Source organism: Lycium ferocissimum, chromosome 7 (genome assembly GCF_029784015.1).
Source record: "Lycium ferocissimum isolate CSIRO_LF1 chromosome 7, AGI_CSIRO_Lferr_CH_V1, whole genome shotgun sequence".
Classification (NCBI taxonomy): domain Eukaryota; kingdom Viridiplantae; phylum Streptophyta; class Magnoliopsida; order Solanales; family Solanaceae; genus Lycium; species Lycium ferocissimum.
Genome location: NC_081348.1, coordinates 28545818 through 28551817, shown reverse-complemented (window position 1 = coordinate 28551817; position 6000 = coordinate 28545818).

Below are 6000 nucleotides of genomic sequence, written 5' to 3'. Positions count from 1 at the left end.
GCAAGCTTCTTTCTAGTTGCCAACTCTTCTCCTAATGCGCGTATTGTTACTACTTTTTTCTCTGTCATCTCTTCTTTTCTTTTCTATGCAGTGTATGGATCTTCTAACCGTTCGTTCTGATACAAATCGTGTTTAATGATCACTTTTTTTTAAAAAAAATATAGCTATTTTTAGTATAAAATTTAAATTTTTATAGATGAAATTTCATAATAACATTGTGTAATGTTTACCTGTGAAATTTAAAATTTGATAACAATAATTATATTTTAATTACAAAGACTTAAAAGTAACTATTTATGAATTTTACCTTTCATTATGGACTACATTGGCTGTGGATCTTAGCCCAATTCTCTGGAACATCTACTTAAAGCCCCAACCCCGACCCCAGCCACCAATCATTCTAGTGAAGCCACCTAGCTATAACTTGTAATGTCTCAACTCTAGGGGGTTTAGTTGCTTTTGTGTAATGAGAATTAGCAGCTGGAGGAAAGTGACAGTTTGTTGCAGTTTTGTTGGGTGAATTTCATATATATATACACACACATATTCAATATTCTTAATAAGTATTTATATTAATTTCACATCTATTATCACTAATTTAAAATCTTGAAGCATCTTTCCCTTGTCAATAAGCATGTTATTGCGAACAAAACATATTTTCCTACCAGCTGCTTTCCATCATAGGAAATAATTAGGTGAAAATTGTGCTACTAGTGCTAGCTCTCACCATTCTATTGCTAAATAACTTTGTTGATGAATGATATTTTTCTTATGGATTACTTAATTCCCTTAAGATGTCATTGATATTGCAGTATTGCCTGAGCAAATGCATGAAAAAGCGGCAGGTTAGGTTCGAGTACTGGAAATACAATTGATTGTTCTACCAAAAAATTCTTCTTCTAAGTTCTAACCACAATCAAAACTGCGTTTTTAATAGTTTCTATTTTGATTGGCATACAATTCTTCTATCTTATCATTAACTTCATTTGAAAAAGCGCATATAAATCCAAAGCTAGCTTGAGACTTATCTAAAGAAGTAATGTCGAAGTTCATCCCTCTTTTTTCTTGGATTTGACTGATAAAGTACCTAAAAGTGTTCTATTGATAAAAACCTTTTTCAATTCAGCATTGTCATATCCACATTCTATGGTTGAAAGTCATTTCAATCAAAGGCACAAGCAGTTTATTTTTTATTTTTTTTTGGTTTGGTTGGGGGGTGGGGGCGGGGAGTAAGGTGTTTAAACTGGAGAGGCTATCCAACAAGGGACAGTAGACATTTTTGTTCTTCATAATCAATACTAAAATCCAAAACGGAATGAATCATAATGTTTGGATCAGATCATATACATCCTTGTAGATAATAGTATTTTTTTTTTTTGTTTTTTTTTTTGTTTTTAAGAAAAAGCAATTTTATGATAAAGTACTTTTTATATTTCTAAAGGAAAATATTGGTATCATTTATATGCAATAAATAATAGGAATTCAAAGGGGTTGTAAAACGGATGCACCTTGTGTTCATTGAATGTTTTTATTAAATATGTATGTACAGAAAATACATAAAATAAAAATATTGGGTATAATTATAAAAATGACACCGCTTATTATTACAATAATTTATTTATTTGTTTACTTCTTTAAATATTGATATTGCTTACGAAAATTCATGCGTACATCATTAGTTATTGTAAAGGATATCCTTTTAATTTTTCTCCATTTTGTTGCTACATGGTTTGAACATAATTTGAAACTATGGTTTGAAATCATGAGATGAAACCATAATTTGAAACCATATTTGGACATGCAATTTGGATTTCTTAAGTTGTATTTTTTCTTATAGACATAAAAACCCACAAGTTGTGAAAACTATTAAAATATTCTTAATTCTTATACAATCTTATCAAATGAGCAAGTCATAGTTCATAACAAAATTAATTCGCTACTAGAAAGCCTTTCTAAAAAATACAACATCAATTGATCAAACTTTAGTTCAATAAAAAAGAAAATTTAACATGAATAGTAATGTAACTATTCTTTAATATAATCCTCCCACATGGTAGACATCAGTGGCGGAGCCACATAGAGCCGGGGGTGTTCATCTGAACCCACTCGGCGGAAAAAAACACTGGGTTAAAATTATTTTATATATATATACAGTAGATGTTGAACCTCCTTAGGCTTCTTCGTATGTTTACTTTTTTATATTTTGAACCCCCTCGGCGGAAATCCTGGCTCCGCCACTGGTAGACATAAATAAAGGTTGGTAAATGGTTGGTGGAAGTAATTGTTAAAAATATCTACCAACTTATGAGTCTTTTTTTACAAAATATAAACTAATGAGTCAAGTTTTATATTTCAAAATTTTGAAATCCCAAATCATGCCTTTTTGGATGATTTGGGATTTCAAATCATGGTTTGAAACCATGAGATGAAATGCATGTCCAAATGCTGATTTTATCTCATGGTTTCAAACTATGATTTCAAATCGCATGTCCAAACGCCTACTAATAACCTTTTCTGAGGTCACCTTCGATAGGAGAGAGATAGCATACAATACAACAAGACAGAATTGAAGGTAGGGTAAGTAATTTCACTTTAATACAGCTATTATTGCTATGAAAATGCGGTAAAGTATTAAGGTATATCCGTGTCTAAAATCTGTTATATTCTCTTGGCTGAATAAACAAGGCAATCAAGTCAAATATTGCATCTCATTTCATTATCATTAACTAATAGACAAAATAATCCAAGGTTTTCCAGTTAGCCTGTATCGTTGAAGTTGTTCTAAAAGCGGAAAACAGGAACGGTTTTTGCACAACTTGCTCATAGTGTAGCTGTGTAGGTCTCTTTAAAAAAGAACAAATTCATAGCTGTTTGGACATGGTTTGAAACTATGATTTGAAACCATAAGATGAAATCACGATTTGAAATCATGTTTGGACATGCAATTTGAATTTCTTAAGTTGTATTTTTCTTACAGACATAAAAACCTCACAAGTTGTGAAAACTATCAAAATATTCTCAATTCTTATACAATCTTACCAAATGAGCAAGTCATAGTTCATAACAAAATTAATACGCTACTAAATGGCCTTTCTAAAAAATACAACATCAATTGATCATCAAACTTTATTTCAATAAAAAAAAAATTAACATGAATAGAATGTAACTACTCTTTAATATAATCCTCCCACATGATAGACATAAATAAAGGTTGGTAAATGGTTAGTGGGAATAATTGTTAAAAATATCTACCAACTTATGGGTCTTTTTTTACAAAATATAAACTTATGGATCAAGTTTTATATTTAAAAATTTTGAAACCATGGTTTGAAACCCCAAATCATGCCTTTTTGGATGATTTGGGATTTCAAACCATGCTTTGAAACCATAAGATGAAGTGCATGTCCAAACGCTGATTTCATCTCATGGTTTCAAATCGCATGTCCAAACACTGATTTCATCTCATGATTTCAAATCGCATGTCCAAACGCCTACATATATGATATATGTACACTTTCTCAGAGACATTTTATTTAGCACTTAAGTCAAAAAGTCTTTGTCCATAATATTGGTTACTTTAAAAAACCAATAAGGTTTTAATAGCTGGCTAGTCCCTCCGATCTTTTTCGCTTGTTCAAATTGTATTTTGTACCCTTCTTAAGAAAACATTGATTAAGCGTTTATTTTACTAAGTAACCTTATTAACCGTGCTTTACAAACGAAAATTTGATTAGTCATAATTCAATAAGTTCAGCAAATATTACTTAATGATACAGGTGAAATAGTTTTTTTTTAAAAATTAATAATATCTTGATTTGCTAAAATGAACAATTAAAATGGAAAATCTATTTCTAATACAATTAAAATGGAAAATCTATTTCTAATATATTGGACAAATTAAAAGTAACGCAAGGCATTGATCAATATATAGAGCTCAATTTCTTTAGTTTAGTACTAATAAAGTCTGCAAAAGTATTTTTTTTTTTTAAAAAAAAAAAAGAAAAAATGGCCAATCTGAAATGATTTACATCCTTCCCTAGTTCAAATACCTAACACGAGGTAAATGCTTATCCGACAGTGTCTACAATCCCTTTGTAATATCTCATTTATAATTTTAACTACTATAATTTAGTTAGTGATATCATGAGTTATTATGTTATGGGGTTATATCAACTAAACAAACTATCCTCAATATAAATGTGTTTTCATGTAAATTGCATACAAATGTCAACTTTTTCCTAAGTATCAAACACTCCCGTCAATGGTTTTGACCGTGAAAAGCATAATGCAAATATATTGAACTTTTTTTGTAACCCTCCGATGTTGGGAATTCTAGCTTGACTAATTTAAAATCTTGATATGTCTGATCAGTTAATGAAAGGAGAAGGCATTCTCTATCAGAACCTTTTCTGTTCTTAAAACTTTATCTCGAGGGGAAGATTGCCTCTAATACCATGTAAAGAAATAGTTCTTGAATATAACTCTACACCAAAAAATAGCTCATGAAGGGAGGAGTGTCCTAGCCCATATAAAGAGACTATCCATCCCTTTTCCATCTGACATGGTACTCTTGAACAAATAAAAATTAAACTTGCTTAAAGTTATTGCTTATGACCTTGACCTCATTAGTTGAAATACAAAGCCACATTATGCATTGACCTAACAATACTTAATAATTAAAAGAAAATCTACGGAAACTCTGAGAATAGATGCTGATCACATGTTTAAGGTCCATAATATCTAATTATTTTAGGGTTAGTTGGTTATGTCACATGCATGATATTATTGCTTGTGACTCAGTTCCAGGTATTGAAACCCCACAACTCATTTTTCAAAGATAAATAAAAATCTCAAACTTGCGGGCGGTTATTTTTTAAATAAGCAAATGAAATCTCTCTGTCATTACGTACTTCGACTTCCAAACGTAATATTTCTATGATATATAAGTCTGGAAGAGGGACCAACACAGCATTGACTGTTTGTATCAAATGCTTTATAAATTGTATGCGCAATGAATGCTTATACCAAAAGTTTTATAACTTGTACACTTTAACCAACTACTTTTTTATCCACGTGAACATATGTCATAGTACTTAATATTTATTCTCTTCTCATGTATAAACATATGCACTTCAATTTTAATTCTCCGACACATTTATTTCCTCTGTGGACTTTTACTTATTCATTTTTGACTTTTCATGTTCTTGCTGAATATTTATTTTCTTCTCATGTACAGACGTATGCAGTTCAATTTTAATTCTCCTACATAAATTTATTTCCTCCGTATACTTTTACTTATTCACTTTTGACTTTTCACGTTCTTTAAGAATTAATAAATCCCACGTGAACATATGTCATATTACTCAATATTTATTCTCTTCTCATGTATACACATATGCACTTCAATTTTAATTCTCCGACACATATTTATTTCCTCTATGCACTTTTACTTGTTCACTTATATATGACTTTTCACGTTCTTGTTGAATATTTATTCTCCTCATATATACATGTATGCACTTCAATTTTAATTCTCCGACATATATTTATTTCATCCGTGCACTTTTACTTGTTCACTTTTGACTTTTCACGTTCTTTTAAGAATTAATAAATGAAGTACTCCCTTCCTCTCATATTAATTGACCACATTACTATACTTGACTTTTCACGTTTTTTAAGAATTAATAAATGAAGTAATCCCTTCGTCTCATATTACTTGGCTACATTACTATACTTGATTTTTCACGTTTTTAAGAATTAATAAATAAAGTACTCCCTTCGTCCCATATTACTTGGCCACATTAATACTTGACTTTTCACGTTCTTTGAAAATTAATAAATGAAGTACTCCCTTCGTCCCATATTACTTGGCCACATTACTAAAAATATATGTCTATTTTTCTATTCTATATTTTTCTTTCTATTATTATTATTATTATATATATTTCTATTATATATAAGTGTGGAAGAGGGACCAACACAAAGAACAATAAGTTGTAC